A 26,249-nucleotide genomic window follows, 5' to 3' on the forward strand; every position below is an offset into this window, starting at 1 on the left:
AAACTGACAACTTTGAGTACTTATTTTAGTAAAGGCAAAATATGTAGGATCAAGGAGAACATGCAAATATTAAAAAATCAATCCTTATTAACCAATATAATGTCAGTTCTACTTGGTTATTCTGAAACCTCATAATGTGACTTTAATTACAATAACATTTGACAATAACAAAGGAAGGTAAATACAAGGGCAGTTTTGTATTTTAAGGACAGCTTTAAACAATACATTCATATTTTTTCAATAGTGTACAAAGTGGTAGACCACTCAATGATATGGACAGATTTCCCTCAGTAATAGAATCTCTCAAATTGTTCTTACTAACTCATTATACATCTTTCCACCAGGAACTGAATTTTCTACTATTATTAACTTTTATTTCCTATAGTGACTAATTAACTTAATTTCTTTGTTTAAAAAATTGAATTTATGATTTTGTTATATCTCTTTCTCTCCTCTGTGCAAGTTAAAATTTATGCATTTTGTTGTATTTTTGTAGCAAACTGTTTTGTTTCAAATTTTAACAAAATTTTAGAAAATCAAATACTGAGAACTATTTTTTACTTTTTTTTTACTTATACAGAGGGTGAGAATGGAGCTTGCATGTTGCACACAAAGAAAGTGGAGATCAGAGGACAACTCCTGGTGGTCACTTCCCTTCTTCAACCAGGTAGATTTGGGGAATCGAACTCAGGTCCACAGACTTGGTAGCAGATACCTGGACTCATTTCTAGACCTCCTGAAATTACTTTAAAGTAATATGTTACTTTAAATATGTACTTTAAAGTAATATGTTACAAATAACATGGTCTCACACTTTGTAGTTTCACCCTCGATTAAGTGGTTCTACTACACTTTAATTGTTTATTCTGATTGAGGATGGTAAACTGTGTTTCCCTAATTCATATTTAATATATTTGAAAACTAAATTTCGTATCCCATTTGCTATACATATCATCTAATACATATATTTCCTTTTTGTCCCACCATTTTATACATTTCAGTACTTGAATCAAAGGTGGTCTTTTTCAATTGAAATGTTTCCTTCATTTCACATATTCTATTTTTCATTCCCAATTACTAATGACCATTAAATGAGTTGACATAGATGATATATAGTCTAACATATTTTGCAGAGATATTAACCAAATCAAAAATAAAATGATAAAAATAATTCCTTTAAAAACAACACAGTTAAAAGTATGCCGATTGGTAATGATGTTGAAATGCCATGGTGATCTATGAATAAATTAAGCTTTGGGCATTTTATTTTTCTATCAAAATTTGAAATACAGTAATATGATTTTTACATTTTCCTCCAGGCATTTTCTTTTGCCTTATCAGCTTGCATTCTAAAGTACATTTGGAATTAGAACTGTTGCCACTGTGTTTGTTAAGAAGTATTTCTATCACATATATCACTATTTTCCCAAGAGTACCTATCATATGAGTAATAGATGAGATAAATCTAAATAAAAGATTAAACAGAACAATAAATGAAATCTTGGTTGAGTTTTGAATCTTTCTATACAGTTCAAATAGAATTATTATATTTAGCTTGAAAATATAATTATGCCTGAGAAACAATCTAATGAAGCCTTTCATGTCTTTCTAGATAAAACAATTTTCATAGAACAAATTGTGGCATTTACAACATCTTTTAAGGATCACAGTAACATTAAAAGTTCCAAAATATGCTCAATATCTCACATCTAGGATTTTTATCAAGATGAGCTAGGTTAATTAATTAAACTATAAAATGGTTTCCTAAGGAGCATTCACTGGAGACACTGAAATCAAAGGGTGATCAGACAGTGCTTAAGGCACAAACAGTAACTTATCTGAGCATATTTTGTGCATCATTATTTTCAAGTTAAAAGAAAACCTGTCAAATATGAATCACAGCTATATTTCCTTTTTGTTACCAAAGACCTCAGGGGTAAACAAAATATATTTTTGATGTTGCACATGTTTTTATTTTTTTAATTCTCTTAAACTATATTTAAAAACCATAGGAATTCTTATTCGACTATTTTTGTGGGACTGCGAAGATGATTCTGTCAGTAGAGTGACTGATATGCAATCATGAAAACCTGGGTTTGGATACAGCATTTATGTAAAAACCCAGACCACTGTCAGGTATCAACTATCCTAACACTGGCAAAACAGGAAGGCCCCCTGAGGATTATTAATCATCCAGTTTTACTGAATCAGCAAGCTTGATGTTCAATGAGAGATTATGTCTCAAAAAAGGGGGGAGTGACCTGATACAAATGTATACTATCACCCCTTCCCAACACTGGATTAAAAGAAGTTTAATTATGTTCTACTTTTAATAATATATCTCAAATTTAGTGTTGTCCCATTCTCTGAATAAAAATATTATCTTTTCCAAATTTTCTCTAAACACATGTTATAATTTATAATCTATAGCACATTTGTCTATTTTCAGTCTACTATAAACAAGCCTCCAGGAGAAAATTAATAGGAGGAATATTAATTCCACTTTCTTTAAAATTCCATGTTTTGTAGCTATAGCCTTCAAAATGAAGCATTCCATCCTAGAGAAACATTACTAGGAAGTTCTAAGAGGGTTCTGGTTAAGAATCAAGAAATAAACAACTCACAGTTCTCAGGAAGTTCCTGAAATGTACTAAATTTGCAAGGTCCCTTACTTTCTAAAGTTATATGAGCAGTAAGGATGACTAAGAAGAGAAGGTTTTCCAAGCTATCTAGCTGTTTGAAAGTTGTACAGAGAACTCCACGGTTCCAGCTCTCTGGGCTGCGTGTTTTAGGGACATAACCTGCCATGAGTCATCTAATACTGTAAATAAGCGTCAACCTTATATATTCTGGATATCAGTCCTCTGTCAGATGTGGGGTTGGTGAAGACCTTTTCCCATTCTGTAGGCTGTCACTTTGCCTTGTTGACCATATCCTTTGCTCTACAAAAGCTTTTCAGTTTCAAGAGGTCCCATTGATTGATTGTTTCTCTCAGTGTCTGTGCTACTGGTGTTATATTTAGGAAGTGATCTCCTATGCCAATGTGTTCAAGACTACTTCCTAATTTCTCTTCTAGCAGGTTCAGAGTAGCTGGATATATGTTGAGGTTCTTGATCCACTTGGACTTAAGTTTTGTGCACGGTGATAGATATGGATCTATTTGCAGCCTTCTACATGTTGATATCCAGTTATGCCAGCACCATTTGTTGAAGATGCTTTCTTTTTTCCATTGTGCACTTTTGGCTTCTTTGTCAAAAATTATATGTTCACAGGTGTGCGGATAAATGTCAGGGTCATCCCTGGCAGACCCTGCAGTCTCCACGCCCTGCCCCCACTCCCATCCCCCTGAGCCCCAAGCCTCTTCCTGAGACTTAGAGGCTGGCCCCCAGCTCCCATCTTGCTCCGGACTTCCCTTTTGGAAAACTGGTGAGTGCCCTTCCTTGCCCCGGACCCCATCCCTGGGCACCAGCCACTCCAGGGAAGACCTGCCCAACTTGGCCCCAGGTTCTGGCCACCGGGCAGGTTCCCTGCTAGCCCCACCGGGAAGGATCCCCTTCTCCAAGACCCCTGGCAGACCCTGCAGTCTCCACGCCCTGCCCCCACGCCCATCCGCCTGAGCCCCAAGCCTCTTCCTGAGACTTAGAGGCCGGCCCCCCAGCTCCCATCTTGCTCCGGACTTCCCTTTTGGAAAACTGGTGAGTACCCTTCCTTGCCCCAGACCCCGTCCCTGGGCACCAGCCACTCCAGGGAAGACCTGCCCAACTTGGCCCCAGGTTCTGGCCACCGGGGCAGGTTCCCTGCTAGCCCCACCGGGAAGGATCCCCTTCTCCAAGACCCCTGGCAGACCCTGCAGTCTCCACGCCCTGCCCCCACTCCCATCCCCCTGAGCCCCAAGCCTCTTCCTGAGACTTAGAGGCTGGCCCCCAGCTCCCATCTTGCTCCGGACTTCCCTTTTGGAAAACTGGTGAGTGCCCTTCCTTGCCCCGGACCCCATCCCTGGGCACCAGCCACTCCAGGGAAGACCTGCCCAACTTGGCCCCAGGTTCTGGCCACCCGGCAGGTTCCCTGCTAGCCCCACCGGGAAGGATCCCCTTCTCCAAGACCCCTGGCAGACCCTGCAGTCTCCACGCCCTGCCCCCACTCCCATCCCCCTGAGCCCCAAGCCTCTTCCTGAGACTTAGAGGCTGGCCCCCAGCTCCCATCTTGCTCCGGACTTCCCTTTTGGAAAACTGGTGAGTGCCCTTCCTTGCCCCGGACCCCATCCCTGGGCACAAACCACTCCAGGGAAGACCTGCCCAACTTGGCCCCAGGTTCTGGCCACCGGGGCAGGTTCCCTGCTAGCCCCACCGGGAAGGATCCCCTTCTCCAAGACCCCTGGCAGACCCTGCAGTCTCCACGCCCTGCCCCCACGCCCATCCGCCTGAGCCCCAAGCCTCTTCCTGAGACTTAGAGGCCGGCCCTCAGCTCCCATCTTGCTCCGGACTTCCCTTTTGGAATACTGGTCTGGCTGAACCAAGTGTGCTGATAAGGCCAGTAAGGAAGCACAAGGAGATGGGCAGACGTCAAGGCAGAAACATATACAACAAAATGAATAGCAATACAGCATCACCAGGCCCTAGCCCTCCTCCAACACCTAGACCTGAACATCAGAAATTGGAAGAAGCAGAAGAAAACAGCCTTATGAATGACATCATGAAGAAGCTAGAGGCTTGTGTAGAGGAAAAGACAAAAAAATGTGAAGAACGCTGTAAACAACTAGAGGAAAGGGCAAACAAATTAGAAGAAATCAATAAAGTCCTGGAAGAAAACAATAAAATACTGAGAGAAAATCAAGAAAAATCAATGAAACAAATGAAGGAAACAGTCCAAGACCTGAAAAGCGAAATAGAAAAAATGAAGAAGACACAAACAGAGGGAATGCTGGAAATAGAAAATCTGAGAAAACGATTGGGAACTTCAGATGCAAGTATAATCAACAGAATGCAAGAGATGGAAGAGAGGATCTCTAGCGTTGAAGATACAGTAGAAGAAATACATTCATCAGTCAAAGAAAACACTAAAGCCAACAAAGTCATGAACCAAAATGTCCAAGAAATTTGGGACACCATGAAAAGACCAAACCTAAGAATAATAGGGGTCGAAGAAGGAGAGGAATACCAACTCAAGGGCACAGAAAATATATTCAACAAGATCATAGAAGAAAACTTTCCCAACTTAAAGAAGGAAATGCCTATGAAGATACAAGAAGCTTATAGAACACCAAACAGACTAGACCCCCAAAAAAAGTCCCCTCGCCACATAATAGTTAAACAACTAAACGTACAGAATAAAGAAAGAATATTAAGAGCAGCAAAGGAAAAAGGCCAAGTGACATATAAAGGCAAACCCATCAGAATAACACCCGATTTCTCAATGGAGACTTTGAAAGCCAGAAGAACCTGGACAGATGTAATGCAGACACTAAGAGACCATGGATGTCAGCCTAGACTAATATACCCAGCAAAACTTTCAATCACCATAGATGGAGTGAACAAGACATTCCATGACAAAGCCAGATTTAAACAATACTTATCCACAAACCCAGCCCTACAGAAAGCACTAGAAGGAAAATTCCAACCTAAGGAAGTCAGATACACCCTCGAAAACACAGGCAACAGATAAAGCCACAGCAGTAAACCCCAACGTATAGAAGTACCCACACATCACCACCAAAAAATAACAGGAATGAACAATCACTGGTCATTAATTTCCCTCAATATCAATGGACTTAATTCACCTATAAAAAGACATAGGCTTACAGAATGGATACGAAAGCAGGACCCATCTTTCTGCTGCATACAAGAAACACATCTCAAATTCGAAGATAGACACTACCTAAAAATAAAAGGCTATGAAAAGACTTTCCAATCAAACGGTCTTAAGAAACAAGCGGGTGTAGCCATCCTGATATCCAGCAAAATAGACTTCAAACTAAAATCAATCAAAAGAGATCAAGAAGGGCATTACATACTCATCACAGGAAAGATCCACCAAGATGAAGTCTCAATTCTGAATATTTATGCCCCAAACACAAGGGCACCCACATATGTAAAAGAAACATTACTAAAGCTTAAATCACATATAAAACCCCACACATTAATAGTGGGAGACCTCAACACCCCACTTTCACCACTGGACAGATCTCCCAAATTGAAACTTAACAGAGAAATAAAGGACTTAACTGATGTCATGACTCAAATGGACTTAATCGATATCTACAGAACATTCCATCCTAACAAAAAAGAATATACCTTCTTCTCAGCACCCCATGGAACCTTCTCTAAAATTGACCACATACTTGGCCACAAAACAAATCTAAACAGATACAAAAGAATTGGAATAACCTCCTGTGTTCTATCAGACCACCATGGTCTAAAGTTGGATTTCAACAACAACAAAAACTACAGAAAACCTGCAATCTCATGGAAACTGAATAATACCCAACTGAATCACCAATGGGTTAAGGAAGAAATAAAGAAAGAAATTAAAGACTTCCTAGAGATCAATGAAAATGGAGACACCACATATCCAAATTTATGGGACACTATGAAAGCAGTACTAAGAGGGAAATTCATAGCACTAAATGCCCACATAAATAAGTTGGAGAAATCTCACACTAGAGACTTAACAGCATACCTGAAAGCTCTAGAACAAGAAGAAGCACAGTCTCCCAGGAAAAATAGACGCCAGGAAATTATCAAAGTGAGAGCTGAAATCAATAAAATAGAAACAAAGAGAACAATACAAAAAATTAATGAAACAAAGAGTTGGTTCTTTGAGAAAATCAACAAGGTAGACAAGCCCTTATCCAAACTAACCAAAAGACAGAGAGAGAGCATCCAAATCAACAAAATCAGAAATGAAAAGGGGGACATAACAACAGACATTGAGGAAATCCAGAGAATCATCAGGTCATACTTCAAAAACCTCTATTCGACAAAACTGGAAAACCTAAAAGAAATGGATAACTTTCTGGATAGGTACCACATACCTAAGTTAAATCAAGACCAGATAAACTATTTAAATAGTCCAATAACCCCTAACGAAATAGAAACAGTCATTAAAAGTCTCCCAACCAAAAAAAGCCCAGGACCAGATGGTTTCAGCGCAGAATTCTACCAGATCTTCAAAGAAGAGTTAATACCAATACTCTCTAAATTGTTCCACACAATAGAAACAGAAGGAACATTACCAAACTCCTTCTACGAGGCTACAATTACCCTAATTCCTAAACCAAACAAGGATACAACAAAGAAAGAGAACTACAGACCAATCTCCCTCATGAACATTGATGCAAAAATACTCAATAAAATACTGGCAAACAGACTCCAAGAACACATCAAAACAATTATCCACCATGATCAAGTAGGATTCATTCCAGGGATGCAAGGGTGGTTCAACATACGAAAGTCCGTCAATATAATACACCATATAAACAAACTCAAAGAAAAAAAACCATATGATCATCTCACTGGATGCAGAAAAGGCATTTGACAAAATCCAACACCCCTTCATGATAAAGGTATTAGAGCGATCAGGAATACAGGGAACATACCTAAACATAATAAAGGCAATTTACAGCAAGCCAACAGCCAACATCAAATTAAATGGAGAGAAACTCAAAGCAATTCCACTAAAATCAGGAACGAGGCAAGGCTGTCCACTCTCCCACCCCATACTTATTCAATATAGTACTTGAAGTTCTAGCCAGAGCAATAAGACAAAATAAGGAGATTAAAGGGATACAAATTGGAAAGGAAGAAGTCAAGCTTTCCCTATTTGCAGATGACATGATAGTATACTTGAGCGACCCCAAAGATTCCACCAAGGAACTGATACAGCTTATAAACACCTTCAGCAACATAGCAGGATACAAGATCAACTCAAAAAAATCAGTAGCCCTCCTATATACAATGGACAAAGAAGTGGAGAAGGAAATCAGAGATACATCTCCCTTTACTATAGCCACAAATGGCATAAAATACCTTGGGGTAACACTAACCAAGCAAGTGAAGGACCTATATGACAAGAACTTTAAGTCCCTGAAAAAAGAAATTGAAGAAGATGTCAGAAAATGGAAAGATCTCCCATGCTCATGGATAGGCAGGACTAACATAGTAAAAAATGGCAATTCTACCAAAAGCAATCTACAGATTCAATGCAATCCCCATCAAAATACCAACACAATTCTTCACAGACCTGGAAAGAATAATACTCAACTTCATATGGAAAAACAAAAAACCCAGGATAGCCAAAGGAATCCTGTACAATAACACAACTTCTGGAGGCATCACGATCCCTGACTTCAAGCTCTACTATAGAGCTACAGTAATAAAAACAGCTTGGTATTGGCATAGAAACCGACATGTGGACCAATGGAATCGAATTGAAGACCCTGACATTAATCCACACACCTATGAACATATAATTTTTGACAAAGAAGCCAAAAGTGCACAATGGAAAAAAAGAAAGCATCTTCAACAAATGGTGCTGGCAAAACTGGATATCAACATGTAGAAGGCTGCAAATAGATCCATATCTATCACCGTGCACAAAACTTAAGTCCAAGTGGATCAAAGACCTCAACATAAATCCAGCTACTCTGAACCTGCTAGAAGAGAAAGTAGGAAGTAGTCTTGAACGCATTGGCATTGGAGACTACTTCCTAAATAGAACACCAGTAGCACAGACTCTGAGAGAAACAATCAATCAATGGGACCTTTTGAAACTGAGAAGCTTTTGTAGAGCAAAGGATACGGTCAACAAGGCAAAGCGACAGCCTACAGAATGGGAAAAGATCTTCACCAACCCCACATCTGACAGAGGACTGATATCCAGAATATATAAGGAACTCAAGAAATTAGACATCAAAATGCCCAACAGTCCAATTAAGAAATGGGCTATAGAACTAAACAGAGAATTCTCAACAGAGGAAACTCAAATGGCCGAAAGACATTTAAGGAATTGCTCATCATCCCTAATCATCAGGGAAATGCAAATCAAAACAACTCTGAGATACCACCTTACGCCTGTCAGAATGGCTAAGATCAAAAACACTGAAGACACCTTATGCTGGAGAGGATGTGGAGCTAGGGGAACTCTCCTCCACTGCTGGTGGGAATGCAAGCTTGTACAACCACTTTGGAAATCAATATGGCGCTTTCTTAGACAATTGGGAATCCATCTCCCCCAAGATCCAGCTATACCACTCTTGGGCATATACCCAAGAAATGCTCAACCACACCATAAGAGCACTTGTTCAGCTATGTTCATATCAGCATTGTTTGTAATAGCCAGAACATGGAAACAACCCAGATGCCCTTCAACTGAAGAATGGATAAACAAAATGTGGTACATATACACAATGGAATACTACTCAGCAGAAAAAAACAATGGCATCATGAGGTTTGCAGACAAATGGATGGATCTAGAAAAAATCATCCTGAGTGAGGTAACCCAGACTCAGAAAGACAAACATGGTATGTACTCACTCATAGCAGGATACTAGACATGAAACAAGGATGAATTGTCTGCTACTCACATCACCAGGGAGGCTACCCGGAAAACAGGACCCCAAGAAAGACACAGGGATCGCCCAATGACAGAGAAATGGAATGAGATCTACATGAACAGCCTGGACATGAGTGGGGGTAATGAAAGGCGAGGGTCGAGGGAAAGAGAGCTTGGGGGAGCGGGAGATCCCAGCTGGATCAACAACAGAGAGGGAGAACAAGGAATAGGAGACCATGGTAAATGAAGACCACATGAGAACAGGAAGAAGCAAAGTGCTAGAGAGGCCCACAGAAATCCACAAAGATACCCACACAACAGACTGCTGGCAATGGTCGAGAGACAGCCCGAACTGACCTACTCTGGTGATGGGATGGCCAAACACCCTAATTGTTGTGCTAGAAACCTCATCCAACTACTGAGGGATCTGGATGCAGAGATCCATGACTAGGCCCTGGGTGGATCTCTGGGAGTCCAATTAACGAGAATGAGGAGGGTTTATATGAGCGAGAATTGTTGAGACCAAGGTTGGATAAAGCACAGGGACAAATAGCCAAATGAATGGAAACACATGAACTATGAACCAATGGCTGAGGGGTCCACACTGGATCAGGCCCTCCGAATGGGTGAGACAGTTGATTGGCTTGATCTGTTTGGGAGGCATCCAGGCAGTGGGACCAGATCTTGTGCTCATTGCATGAGTTGGCTGTTTGAAACCTGGGGCCTATGCAGGATTGTTTGCCTCGGCCTGGGAGGAGGGGACTAGACCTACCTGGACTGAGTCTACCAGGTTGACCTCAGTCTGTGGGGAAGGCTTTGCCCTGGAGGAGATGGGAATGGGGGGGGGGCGTTGGGGGGAAGGTGAGGGGGACGGGAGGGGGGAGAACAAGGGAATCCGTGACTGATATGTAGAACTGAATTGTATTGCAAAATAAATTAAAAAAAAAAAAAAAAATGTCAGGGTCATCTATTCAATTCCATTGGTCCACATGTCGGTTTTTATGCCAGTACCAAGCTGTTTTTATTACTGTAGCTCTATAGTAGAGCTTGAAGTCAGGGATCGTGATGCCTCCAAAGGTTGTGTTATTGTACAGGATTCTTTTGGCTATCCTGGGTGTTTTGTTTTTCCATATGAAGTTGAGTATTATTCTTTCCAGGTCTGTGAAGAATTGTGTTGGTATTTTGATGGGGATTAAGACTGATATCCAGAATATATAAGGGACTCAAGAAATTAGACATCAAAATGCCCAACAGTCCAATTAAGAAATGGGATATAGAACTAAATAGAGAATTCTCAACAGAGGAAACTCAAATGGCTGAAAGACATTTAAGGAATTGCTCAACATCCCTAATCATCAGGAAAATGCAAATCAAAACAACTCTGAGATACCACCTTATGCCTGTCAGAATGGCTAAGATCAAAAACACTGAAGACACCTTATACTGGAGAGGATGTGGAGCTAGGGGAACTCTCCTCCACTGCTGGTGGGAATGCAAGCTTGTACAACCACTTTTTAAATCAATATGGCGCTTTCTTAGAAAATTGGGAATCAATCTCCCCTAAGATCCAGCTATACCACTCTTGGGCATATACCCAAGGAATGCTCAATCAAACCACAAGAGCACTTGTTCAGCTATGTTCATATCAGCATTGTTTGTAATAGCCAGAACATGGAAACAACCTAGATGCCCTTCAACTGAAGAATGGATAAACAAAATGTGGTACATATACACAATGAAATACTACTCAGCAGAGAAAAACAATGACATCATGAGGTTTGCAGACAAATGGATGGATCTCGAAAAAAATCATCCTGAGTGAGGTAACCCAGACTCAGAAAGACAAACATGGTATGTACTCACTCATAGGAGTATACTAGATGTGGAACAAGGATGACTGGACTGCTACTCACATCACCAGGGAGGCTACCTGAAAAACAGGACCCCAAGAAAGACACGGGGATCGCCCAATGACGGAGAAATGGAAGAAATCTACATGAACAGCCTGGACATGAGTGGGGGTAATGAAGGGTAAGGATCGAGGGAAAGAGAGCTTGGGGGAGCGGGAGATCCCAGCTGGATCAACAACAGAGAGGGAGAACAAGGAATAGGAGACCATGGTAAATGAAGACCAGATGAGAACAGGAAGAAGCAAAGTGCTAGAGAGGTCCACAGAAATCCGCAAAGATACCCCCACAATAGACTACTGGCAATGGTCGAGAGACAGCCCGAACTGACCTACTCTGGTGATAGGATGGCCAAACACCCTAATTGTCGTGCTAGAAACCCCATCCAACTACTGAGGGATCTGGATGCAGAGATCCTTGGCTAGGCCCTGGGTGGTTCTCTGGGAGTCCAATTAGCGAGAATGAGGAGGGTTTATATGAGCGAGAATTTTTGAGACCAAGGTTGGATAAAGCACAGGGACAAATAGCCAAATGAATGGAAAGACATGAACTATGAACCAATGGCTGAGGGGTCACCAACTGGATCAGGCCCTCTAAGTGGGTGAGACAGTTGATTGGCTTGATCTGTTTGGGACGCACCCAAGCAGTTGGACCGGGTCCTGTGCTCATTGCATGAGTTGGCTGTTTGAAACCTGGGGCCTATGCAGGGTCACTTGGCTTGGCCTGGGAGGAGGGGACTGGACCTGCCTGGACTGAATCTACCAGGTTGACCTCAGTGTGCGGGGAAGGTTTTGCCCTGGAGGAATGTGGGGTGGGCTGGGGGGAAGGTGAGGGGGGCCAGAGGTGAAGAACAAGGGAATCCGTGGCTGATATGTAGAACTGAATTGTACTGCAAAATAAAAATTAAAAAAAATTAAAAAAAAAGAGTCACCCATACTTTTGTAAGTAAACCCCATAAACTATTGTTCTCTAATAGTTTTTGGACTTCAGCAGGATTGTCACTTCAGTACATTGTCAGTTTCCTGTCTGAGGTGAGTAGACATTTGCTTACATTTGTTTAGGAAATGTGTCTCAAAATTCAGTGCTTCATGACAGAATAAAACTGGTGGTATGCATTCAGCATGCTGATTGTGAGAGACCTTGAGAAACACTCATGGATAACATGTAAAGATAAAATAATGGCAATAGTAAACCCACAGTATCTTACCTCCATTAAAATGATCTTTTCATTTATTTTCTTTTCTATGCCTTTTTCTTTCATTTTACTCTAACTTATCTAGAGAAATTGTATGTGTGTATATGGTGATTGTGTGTGTGTGTGTGTGTGTGCATGTGCATATGTGTGTGCATGTGTGTGTGTGTGTGTGTGTGTGTGTGTGTGTGTGTGTATTGGTATTTGTATGTGTCTGAGTGTGTGTATTTGATAAATAAAATTGAGAAAACTAAAAACATGAGTCTTCACTATAATTTTGATGTATCTTCTGCAAATTGGATAAATTAATCAAAAATATTAATTTAATCTATTTTATTGTATAATATCAATAAGAGAGGGAAACTAGTTGATGAAATTAGGTATTTTTATCATTAGATATTCATCATTATTTTATCATGCAGTTGTTTTATCATTAGTTATTTTATTATTAGTTATTTTATCATCATTTCTTTATTATTAGTTATTTTACTTTGCTATACTTTTCTTCTTTCAAAGACATCACGCTTTAAAATATGATTATCAGTGTTGGCTTGTGACTAAATAATAACCATAAAAATTTAAAATTACATCTATTTATTTATTTGTTTGTTATTTCATCTTCTCATGTGTTTGTGTATGTGAGTGCATGTGTGTGTGTGTGTGTGTGTGTGTGTGTGTGTGTGTGTGTGTGTGTGTAAAACTTGCTGCAGACAATCAATTCCTCCACCATAGTTCCTTGTTTTCACACTCAGGGTGTCAGTCTTTTCATCAAGTGTCTTTACTATGAGTTAATACATCAAATGTGATGGATGACACATATAAACATATATACAAAACAGTCTCTGCTTTACTCAAATAAACAGAATGAGTGGCTATGCGCAACTTGTTATAGATAAAGACATCATAGCAAAAAGAAATTCAAACTTGAGTGAGGGCAAATGAAACTGTATCCCTGGGTTTTTGTAAGTAAGAGTCTTAATTCTGTATCATGACCAGACATTTCTAAAAGTGAACACTAGCAGTTTGCAAATAAGTGATGAAGAATATCTCTCAGATTACCAGAGCACTATTTAGTGTGTGCTGATAACAACAGAAGCATAAGACAAACAGGGCTTTTTGAAGGGTCAGTGCACATTCACAATCACTGAGCTTCCTGTTGTACCAGTGATGAGCACACACACTGACAGTATGTACTGCTGTGACTTGGCTGTGGAAAATATATGTTCAAACTTCTTTGAGTAATTTCATTTAATCTTTACAGTGGAATGACTTCTTAATTTAACCAATGTGAAATGGCGTTCAGTCTCTACAGTTATGTTTTATAGCTTCGAACATTCTTGACTGAAAAACATTGGGATGTGGAATGGTTTGTCAGAGGGGCTGTACAAGAGACATGAGAAGACTAACTATAGGCCTCAATGCATGAAGGAAAAAATGAAGGCAATTCAGGGAAACAAACTAGTATTTTGAGGAATTCAAATTAACAAAAGTTATTTTATGAAGTTTTAAATGTTACCTTGCAAGAGGAAATGGTATCATAAAATGACAATGTAAAGAAATAATATAATGATTTAAAAATTTGTAAGGATACAGATAAAGATGACATTTGTTTTATTGTACAGATACCTGGTTTTTAAAATTCTCGTTCTATGTTAAATATTAAGCTTATGGTTTGAGGAGATCTCATAGCTGAATCATTTTGTCACACCTGGCTACTAGGTCAAATCGCCATTTTTACTACATAATTGAACATATGGGCTCTTCAAATTCACAGAAAATTTATGTTAATTTTAATTTTGCAAATGACATAAGAGGAATGCAAATAAGGATGACTGATTTCCAAGTTCATACTCTAAGTTATTATACACATGTGCTCATCATAAGAGTAGTGCTGACAGGAAATTTAGAAAGAGAATTTTGGAAAAAAGTTACCAAGTCGGGTGAGGAAAAACTATGACCTAGCCCTCACTAAATAGCAAAAGAGAAGAAAAGCAGGACATTAGTGATTCTCCTGAAAAGATGAAGTGTCACCAGTTTGTCATTTTCACTTGATCCAAATCACACAAAGTGTAAGAGATTTTTAGAAGGCAAGTATGTGGAGTCTTATGTCACACTCTGAGGGAAGGGTCTTCTAGGGTCCTAGGGATCAGAACACTGAAGAGCCTGTTGTTGCTTTGAGGTAAGTAAAATCACGTCCATTTTCAAGATGCTACAACTCTGCAAGATGTTATAATTTAGAAATTAGTTGCACTACAGAGAATGAAAATAAATAATGTGAAAGAAATTATGTACATGATTTATTATTTTATTTTTAATTGATGTAAATCCCTGCATCATTGAATAACTGAGGCAAAAGAGTATCTAGGAAGCTGCAATCTATTTAACACTGGTTAGGACCAATCTTCAAGGAACCTGTCTTATTCCAGATCTTTACTCCTTTTCCTAAAAAGAAATTGCCAGTATGGTGAATAGAGCACGATGGACACAGGAGCTTAACTTGGATTTGCTTCTTCTTTCCTTCACCAGGGACTAATTTTAGAATTCAGATGATATTACATAGTTTAGGATTCCTGAGAACTAGATTCTGAAACAAAAAGCTCTGTTTAATCTGTTTCACGGGAAAGGATTTGAAGACTAAAACTTGTGAGGTCTAGGAAGGGACTGGTGAGAAAAAGGGGACATAAACCTGTTTCTCCTCCAAGACCAACACAAGAGAAATGAGCTGGGGAGCCCTGGAAGACACCAATTCTTAGGTACAATCTGTGGGTATAAACAGCAGAACAAAATGTAAGGAGCAATAGCACTGAACATGCCAGTTTGCTCTTCTGTCCTCTGACATGGTCTCAGCTGTTATTTATCAGCAGTCAAGAGTCCTGTACCTGGAGAAATACATTCTGAGATTGATCTATCTACCTTACATTTACAAAAGTTAAGAAACATCCACCAATGTGGAACATGTGTGTGTGTGTGTGTGTGTGTGTGTGCACGCATGCAAGAGAGTTATGTGAGCAATGAATGCTGTCTCTTAGAACTATGCCCTCAACTATATGTGTTGAGCACATATAATCTTAACTACTTGAAAGACTGAGGCATGGCATCCTATGTTCAAGTCCAGCATGGGAAAAATAATGAGATCATAATCATGGGGAAGAAAGGGGAAGAAGGAAGGAAGGAGGGAGGAAGTTAGGGAGGGAGGCAGCAAGGAAGAAAGGAAAGAAGGAAGGAAGGGAGGGAGGGAGGCAGGCAGGCAGAAAAGAAGAAAATGAAGGAAGGAGAGAGGGAGGTTAGAAGGAAGGAAGGAATAAAAATGTGCCATATTCAAGTTGCAAAACTATTTGTGCTATATTGAACTTGATTTAGGCTGAAAAGTTGATATACTTAAAATAAAGTTACTGCAGGGCACATGGCTACCAGAAAAACTTGTAGACAAATCTATACCTCTGCACTACTGTAGCTAACTATTGCCAAATAACAGAAGAGTGTGAATTATTTGTAATCATAGGTCCCTTGACTAGATCTGCAGTTTTAATTTCCCGAAGGTGAATTCTTCCAAATTCTGCTAAAGTTCAGGTTGTGCAAAGTACGTGAGCTGCCCCGAGGCAAAGGGTGAAAGAGGTGAACTGAATATTAAGATACCCACAGTACTCAGCCTCACTGCTTATCACTCTGTCCTGCAGGAGTGATGGCAAGCTGCAGTCGCTGAGGCTCAGCAGTTAAACTGGGGGATCAGCTGTGTTTTGCTGTGGAGTAAATTATATTCTGGGATGTGGGTAGATAAGCTAATTAATGAATTTCGGAAAACTTCTGCATCGCTTTCCTGCCCTAAGGCTTTCCACCTCTCCAACCTACCTTCTCAGCGTGGCCTGAAGTCAGTTATGTTCCAAATGCAAAAACATCAAAGCACCTTTCTGATGATCCACTACAAACCAAAGTTGTTTTTCTTTCCTTTTTTGGTTTTTCTCCATGCCTCACAGAAGACAGACAAACATACTCTGTTCATATTAAAGATCTGCTCATATTGCAGACCTCATCGATTCCTCACAGTTTAAATAACATCCAAGATAGGTAAAGTTTCGATGCCACAAGTACTGATTATTCCATTTTTGCATTCTAGAATAGTCCATTGTGAATTCAGAGCAAATACATGAATCCCACATCTATAGTATATCATTAATATTCACATTAGCAACACTAGGAAAAATATCTTGAATGTAACATATGCCAAATAAATGAGAGAGAAATTGACCTATTCACTAAAATTGCTGAACAAAGAATCACCTGTTCTCAACCAGTATATGAAGGGCAATAATTAACTCTACCTACTGGTTTATGGAAAACAGCTAACTTGCTTTAAAATCTGTGAATGTTTTTACTGTTTGGATGAATACTTAGAAAAGTGGTGTGTACTTAGCATTCTTATAAAGGAGCCATGGAATAATAAAGGTCTCATTGAACATTGTTAAGTTGGGGGTTTCAACTCACAGGGGAGCTCAGTGATACTATTCTGCATTTCATTCCCTTGAGTGAAATATTTTTGACAGCTGAGGAGGTTCCTGACCACTAAATCAATTACAAAGGTCGGCTCTGCACTGACATGGAAAGTAGGGTATCTTCTCAGAGGTGTGGACTTAGACAATGAGAGCTGCAAAGTCTAAAGTAGACAAATATCCCAGCAGGAGAGTAACCAGTAGTCAGGAGACAGGATGGAAGCAGAGACTACACAGACAACTGAGACATCCAGGAAGGCTTAGAAGCTGGCACAAAGTACTGGGGTGTGACATCTCAATCACATGCACTTGTATATTTGGAGTTGTTTAGTTTAAAACAATGACACTATTTTATAAATATTTTAACATATTTGAGGGTTGAAAGAATAATAATTACCATGAGTACTTAATAATCATACAATAAGATCAGCTCTATGTTTAGGTTTAATGAAATAGAGTATTTGAATAACTTGACAAGATATAAAATAACTACAAAGTAAAATAAGAAATCATTTAAAATTTATTGCAATATTTTAAATATGGTCAACTATATTTTATTGACTAATATAAATAGACTTGCTAATTGACATTAATCTCTAACTCTTGGTGCATTGCCATTATTTAAACAAGTTCTGTGTCCTGTGTCCCTTTGATAGATCTTTGGTATAGTTTTTTATTTTATTTTATTTTATTTTATTTTTTGGTGCTGGCTTAGGAATAAGTATCAACAGCGAGTAGGTCCATATTTGTTAATATTGTTTGCATTAAAACCCATGCACTGCTTACTTAGATTTTTTTTTTTAAAAATTGAGGTTTTGAAGCTGTACAGAATAATAACTTTGTTTTCTCTTTTAGAGTATCCATTTACCCAGCATTATACATGTAATTAACCCTATGCTTTCTGAATTTGCTTAATAAATATAGTTTATGTAGATACTGTCCTAGAACGCTAATACTTTCTTAGAACATTGATGAAATTGTACGTTGAAAGAAACCAAAAACATATATAATTTGCAGATATTTTATGGGTTTTTTTCACAGAAGAAAATTAATGAAATTTTTAGTCTACTAAGCTTTACAGGAGTGTGAATATAAGTTGCATATAAGATATAAGTGGTGAAGAGAAGATTTGGAATATGTACAAATACATACATTCAGCTAATTAGACCATTCCCAAAGTAATCTATCACTTCAGAATAAAGTTAACATTTGTCTTATGCTGTGGTAGGCTATTGACAAAGGCCTCAATCATGCAGAAAGCTATTTTCAAATTTGCATTATTTTTAAAGAGCAGGCACCATTTCCATGATAAATGACTCCTAGACAAGATTCTTAGCTGACTACCCAAGTGCTGGATTCTATTATCACTGATTTGTCCTTCAGTCTTCAACAGAGTGAAAATGAAGGACTTCTAACTAATTGCCAGGAAACAGAGCTAATTTCCTTATACTGCCAAAAAGGAAAAAAGAAACGTGTGAGCCATTACATTTGAGAGCAGTGGTATGTGAAATAAAAGATTTTTAAAAAAAAATCTTCCTGACTGCTTCTTATGTGCTGGGATTGCATACATGTACACTTCACCCAGTTTATGGGGCTTCTGGTGGTCAGATGCAAGTGTTACAGATGCGAGACAAGTGTTCTCTCAGCTGAGCTATGTTCCCAGCCCATAGTTTGACATTTTGTATTAAATGCAATTGAATCAGAAAAGAACAAAAGGAGTGGGATATTCACAGATCCTGGTTTGGGAGCAGAGGCTCCTCGGTCAATGGGTGGAAATATAGAAATTGTGCCAATGAATTCAAGGCTATCTCTCACATTTTCCTCCTTCATTTTCAGACACCTGACCTTATGTGGAGTTCTTTGATCCATGTAGAGTTTTTTTTATATAGGCCGATTAGTGTGACTCTATTTGGATTCTTCTACATATAGCCATCCACTTAGACTATTGCCCCTCTTTTGAAAATGCTGTCTTTTGTCCTGTGTGTATTTCTGGATTCTTTATCTAAAATCAGGTGTCCATTGGTGTGTGAATTTATGTTTGGATCTTGAATTATATTTCATTGATCACCTTGTCTGTTTTGGGACCAACACCATTTTGTTTTTTATTACTATAGCTCTATAGTACAACTTGAATTGGGAATGGTGAGACAACCAATAGTGATTTTTATCTTTCAGGAGTGTTTTTAACTAGCTAAGGATTTTTTTTCTTTTTTTCTTTTTTTCCTTTTTTTTTTTTTTTGTGTGTGTGTGTTTCCACATGAAGCTGAAAATTGTCTTTGAAGTTCTATGAAGAACTGAGTTGGAATTTTGATGGGGATTGTATTGACTCTGTAGTTTACTTTTTGTAGGATGGTCATTTGGCTATATCAATCCTATAGATCCATGTGCATGAAAGATCTTTCCATCTTCTGATACCTTCTTCAAGTTCTTTCTTCAATGTCTTGAAGTTTGTATCATGCAAGTTTTTCACTTGTTTGGTTAGAGTTACCTAAGGTATTTGAGGCTATTTGTGAAAGGTGCTACTTCTGTGATTTCTTTCTAGGTTGATTTGTCATCTATGTACAGAAAGGCTACTGATTTTGGGAGTTAACTTTGCATACTCCTACTTTGCTGAAAGTGTTTATTAGTGGAGGAGTTAACCTGTGGAAATTTTAGGGTCACTTATATATACTATCATATTATCTGCTAATTTTTCCTTTCAGCTCCACCCACAAAATGCTCATTGCCAATGAGTCATTGGTCTGGTTCAAGGGCTCTGGCACACCATCATCTGTGAACCCTCACTGAAACTCCTTTCACATATTCTCCTGTTGCCCAGAGTCATGAAAATCCTGTGGTGATCGTTTCCCAGGATAGTCCCTTCACACACTCCAGCAGGTCATAGATGGGCTAGATGTTAGGGTAGGCCAACCTAAGGCCCAGGATGTGGGCCTGTGGGCCTGGGTGGTAGCTGAGCTGGTCCTGTGTGTGGGTGTGTGTGTGTATGTGTGTGTGTGTGTGTGTGTGTGTGTGTGTGTGTGTGTGTGTGTTTCTTTTTAGGTATTGTTTTTAGGTCTTGGTAACATTTATCATTTAGCATGGAAACCAGATCATAATGAAACTACAATTCTCTAGCTGTTACTTCGATTGGTACCATAGATTTTATAAGTAGTATTGGTTTGCATGTCTGTTACACAACTTTTGGTCATTAGACCTCCTGTTCTTGTGGATGAACAAGATTAGATTATGACTAGAGACACTGTTCTGTTGCATCCATATGCAAATACCCAAAGAAACAAAAATTAAAAAGGATAAACAAGTTTGGGACTGGGTAAAAACTCTGCACTACCCAGGGTAATAAAAGACCTTATGTGGTCATAGAATTGCCTTCTAGCCTTTTGTTAAAAACAATGATTTATGCTCTTAGTAAAAGTCACTTGCTATCCTTTGGAACAGGGACCTTAGTAGGTCTCCAGATCTTAGCACAAGTGATACTATGCTGGAAGTACCATTTAGGCCTTGAAAACCAACACATGGGAAGCAACACATTCTAGAAGAAAAACAAAGACTTAATTTATCAAAGTCCATAGTTCTGGCAATGTCCCGAAATGGTTTAGTGTAGGAACTAGTCCTTAGCTTTGTTTTTTGGCTTCTGTAGTCCCACTTTTGACTAGCTGTTCTTGTTAAGTGAAGTATGTCAGACCACGATATGTTTTTCTGTGATTAAAAGCTCGCATTGAGAATGACTCTGAGCTACACTAGGATCCCAAACACTCTGTAGTAGCTGGATTTCTAAGACAATCTATGGCTTAAACACATGTTCATATAGTCATATCAGGTGGATATTCTATAACATCCAACAGCTTGTTCAATCAATTATCAGCCAGTGGAAGAAAAATTTCAAAGCTGTGTTCACTTTCTAGGATTGAAAAATGTTGATTTAATCAATGTGCATTGTACCTGTGTCCTGAATTGTTAAATTATACTAATACATGGGTAGAACTGAGATAATAATTAACAAAACATTTTACATTAACAGTGGAAATATAATACTACTTAACTATAATGATATCTCTAGAAAATAATCTATGTTGGCTCTTGCTCATATGCAGAGAAAGGCTTTCAAAGATAGTAGTAATACATTCGAAGTTAATCTATATGATCTATGTGACTATAGAAATCATACTTCTTTATCCAAATTGCTCAGATAATTTTCGTATACATTGTTTTGTTGTTCTGCTAACTTGTGTGACATCATAGAGCTCCTGTTGTTTATGCTGACAAGATTTTCCCCATGAAATTGCTATTTATGTTAATATGTATAAATTTATCTCACTTTTTAAGAAAAGACAAGCTCTCTTTTTTTTGGTGACATACATATTCCAAACTTTCTTCAGATTTATCTCTTGAAAATTATACAAAAACCTACTCTGTATTGTTCATCTGAATGGAAATAAAAACCTGTCATTAATAGTCTGTAGATTGTTGCATTTCATAACATGCAATCTCAAATTGTGACAGTTAGCTCTCAGATAACAAAAAATGGCAGCAATAGCTGAATTCATTTCCACCTGACTTTTACATCTAGTCTCATGCAAAAAGGTCAAATTCTGAGTTGACCTTACTCCATGCCAAGTAATGAAGCTCTCTTCCAGAAACGCTTTTCCTATACCTTAAGAAAGGAATGTGCTTACCCCTGAAGAGACAAGGATGCAGAGATTCTGATGATCTGAGCAAGCATGTCTGGCTAATTTCTCTCTAACTGGGCATCATTATTTCCCATAATTTTAATGTCCTATGCCCAACAATTATTTTCTTCTGACACTGCAATCATCAATTTTCATAAGCACATAAGAATTAAGCTGTGTTTGCATCTTCAGGTAATTACTCAAAACTCCTTATGTCACCCTTTCCCTGTCTAACACACCAACACACAAACAATATATTTAATTGGGAATATAAAAATAATATTATACTTAGGTGTCTTATACTTGTTGTATAAAAAAATCTATATCTATCTATCATCTATAGCTATAGCTCTATTTACCTATAACTATATAACTATATATAACTATATATAACTATATATAACTATATATATATATATATCCATATATACCTACATACATAATGTGTTAATTTAACTTTTGTAACAATGAACCCAGTAACTGGAAAATAAAAATATCTTATTTTCTCCCATGTATATATCAAACTGAACGTCATGGTCATTCTTCATCCATGTCATCAGCTTGTTCCCTGTAATCATATTTAACCTGTGATGGTAGCTATCCTTTATCCTTTCTAATAAACCCGACCATTGACAAAACTGGTAATCTCTGATCATCTTCAGTGGAAATTATGTTTCTGGATGAACACTTCTGCCCCGAGATATTTAATGTATTACATACTCCCTGACTTCTTATTCTACATAGATGCAACATAGTTGATAAGCAGAAATAAATTTCATAATACCTGAATTTTTGTTTGTTTGTTTTTGTTTTTTTGAGACAGGGTTTCTCTGTGTAGCTTTGTGCCTTTCCTGGAACTTGCTTTGCAGACCAGGCTGGCCTTGAACTCACAGAGATCCTCCTGCCTCTGCCTCATTTTTATCATCAGTTATTCCTTTCAGTAGCAATTTACATATATATATATAGAAAGCCATATATATATATATATATATATATATATATGGCTTTCTATGTATGTTTTGAGAAAAACTTTATTGACATAGCTGTCACACATACATACATACATACATAAACATTCACATATTTAAAGTGTACAGCTGAATGAGTTTGGAGATAACCACACATCACAGAAGCATGAGCATAATCCATGCCATGTAGTGATCTCCCATCTCCAGAGCTCTTCCTGCATTCTCTGCATTTATGTTATCAATAATAACATTTTTTCTGATATGGATATGAGTTCTGTCATCATGGCAAGTTTTTAATATGCACAACCAATGATCATTCACTATAGGGAACAGGCTTTTTTTCATCTGCTCTTGGTGAAAGCCCAAGCTCTTTGGCGAGGATCCAGCAATTGTCCCTTTCTTTGCCCTGGAAATCACTACTTTCTTCTGCTTCTTGAGTTCAATGTTTGAGTATGTGTTATTAAGTAGCTGTTGTCCTTTTGGGTACATTGATCACACTTAACATAATGTTATTCAGGCCCAACTATATTGTGGGAATGAAGTAGTTTCCTTCCATTTTAAAGCTAGGTAATGCTTCTCTTTTAAAAACAGCCATCTTTTCAAGGACTTTATGTAGATTTTTTTCAATCTTTTCATTTTTTTTAAAGAAAAAAACTTTAATTTACTTTTCTAGCGGAGTGAGCTAATTATTTTCATAAATTTACTGATCATTCTTTGTGTTTTTATTATGTGAACAGTGAGAGAACAGAGACACAGCTTCACAGTTCGACCCCAAGGAATTCCAGAGAAATTCCTCGAAACCTTTAGGGATCTCAAATTAGGATAAACAAAGATTTGAATTTTTACCATGAAAATAGACTCAAGACTAGTAAGTTTATGAAGCAGAGATGGAGACTATTACTAGAGATCTTTTTTTTTTTAGTTTTTTTAAAATTTTTTTTATACCCTAAACCACAGTTTCCCTTTCCTCCTCTCCTTCTCTTCCTCCCCTCTGACTCCCCTCTCCTCCCAACACTCCTCTGTTTCTGTTCAGAAAGGCACAGGCCTCCCACGTGTGTCAACAAAGCATATTAAATGCACGTAAGACTAAGCTCCTCCCTTTCTATTACAGCCATGCAAGGCACATATTTCAAGCATGTGGAAGAGCAATCCAAAATCAAGCTCAAACACTAGAGTCAGGCCCCGATCCCACTGCTAGGAGCCCAACAAATAGACTAAGTTACACAACTGTCACAAATATGTAGAGGGCCTAGGTCAGTCCCATGAAGCCTACCTAGCTATAGATCCAGAATCCATGAGTCGCTAAGAGTCCAGGTTAGTTGTTTCTGTAGGTTCCCTTGACATCATGCCTTGGCTCTTAGAATCTTTCATCCCTCTCTTCAGCAGGATCCCAGAGCTTGGCCCAGTGCTTGGCTGTAGATCTTTGCATGTGTTACCATCAGTTGCTGGGTGAAGTTTCTCTGATGACAATTAGGGTAGTCACCAATCTGATTACAGAAGATAGTCAGTATAGGCAACTTCTCTACTATTGCTATGAGTCTTACCTGAGGTCATCTTTGTGGATTCCCTGGGAATCTCCCTAGCACAAGGTTTCTCCCTAACCCCCAAATGCCCCCCCATTGTGAAATCTCTTTCATTAGACTCTCTCCCTCTGTCCAGCCCTGAACCTGATCCCTCATGTTCCCACCCATCCCACCCCCTTCCCTAGTTTACCAGGAGATCTTAGAATGCTCAAATGCAAACAAGACTCACCCAAATGGGACTATGTCCTTCCCTAGAGTGGGGTGCAGGAGAAATAGGCATATCCAAGTTTGGACAATAGCTCTTCACTGGAAAACATGCAATTAATTGACTTACCATTAGCCAAATATACAATTTTGGTGACTTTCAAATTAAATTTCAAAAAAAATTGTTAAGCTTACATAAATCTTGCAAAAATGTTACAATCACTGTGTGTTCATAAGTTAAACTTTCTAGTAGTATCAGAAAAATTCTTGAAGTATCTACTACCTCTGACTCTTACAATCTCCCCACTCATTTTTTCATGAAGATGTTTAAGCACCATGTAGAGGGATGTGGTACTGCATTGTATTGAGGTATGAGAATTCCAGTCAGGTATTTCCTACACACTGACCAGTTGGTTCCCATTTACTATAAGAAGAAGCTTCTCTAGTGAGAGCTTTGAAATGCAATCATCTGCGAGTATAACAAGATGCCACTACAAGCAATTTTAATGCAGCGTCCATTTAGCAGAATAATCATATTAGGCTCTATCATAAGACCTATAACGTATCTATACTCAGATCATTTTTCCTATTAATAATGCCAGGAATGGGTTTCATCTCATTGAGTAGGCCTTTGATCTAGTCAGAAAGTGGTTGGTTACTGCCATAACAATAATTCCATTACTGTACGAGTGTTGGTATCTTGTCAAGCCAGTTTTTTGTGGTAGCTCAAAATGTTTAAAACTGAGTGAGAAAAATGATTATTTTTCTCCTCCAGTAGTATGCACAACACCATTCAGTACCATGAAAGTTAGCCAATAGTGATGAATCTTCCAGATGGTTACCAGGTTGAAAATCCCAGCATAGAGTGAGAAGAGGAGGTTGGCACAAAATTCCACCACTAAGTAAGGAGATATTAGCATTTGATTGCCACTGGGAATGGAAGAGTCAGTTTTCATTAATAGTATAACCATTGGTAGGTCAAGCACAAATCATGGCAGGCCCCTCTCAGAAGAGAATAGTTGGGAAACACCAAGTGAACTCAATAGGTTGCAAAATGAAGAAGAATATTCAAAATCAGGTTGGTAGGGAGGTCAGAATGCAGAAGGTAGATCTGAGAAGAGTTGAGGGAAGGATGAACGCTTAAATTACATTGTATGAAATTCTCAAAGAATTAGTTAAATATTATTAATAATAAAATATTTAATATTGTTATCTATAAAATGTATTAATATTTAAAAAGTTGCTATGGTCTTTTTCTTTTTCTCAATCTATAAGAGAGAATGTAGGTTGGCTCTGCAGGTGCTTTGGGTGGATTTATAATCCAATTAGGTGAAACTAGAAGCTGCAATTCCCGCACAAGGACTTAGTATCTGTTCTTTCCCTTAAAGGGCGTTTGTGGTGAGATTTCAAGAGAAGTGCAAGTTTATTGCTGCCAAGGGAAAAGATATGAAACGGCTGTTAATAGTGCAAGAATCCTGGATAGTCTGCTGCAAAATCCTTCGGCCATGTCCTGGGTTAGAGCCCCTTCTTCTTCCACATGTTCTCAAAGGTTTCTCTATCTTCTATACTGTCCAGTTATGTGAAGTCTATGACATACAATTTGAAGACTAGTTTCAATCTCTTTTTTTTAGTTTTTAACTTGTAATCTGTTTTGTGCAAAAAATAATTTTTAACTTTTTAAGTCTATTGATGTTTAACTCAATGAATTAAAATTTTGAATTATTGTCTCTTTTGATTCAAAATATATATTTC

This window comes from Peromyscus californicus, unplaced genomic scaffold (assembly GCF_007827085.1).
Source record: "Peromyscus californicus insignis strain IS unplaced genomic scaffold, ASM782708v3 Scaffold_9__1_contigs__length_137607984, whole genome shotgun sequence".
In the NCBI taxonomy this organism is placed as follows: domain Eukaryota; kingdom Metazoa; phylum Chordata; class Mammalia; order Rodentia; family Cricetidae; genus Peromyscus; species Peromyscus californicus.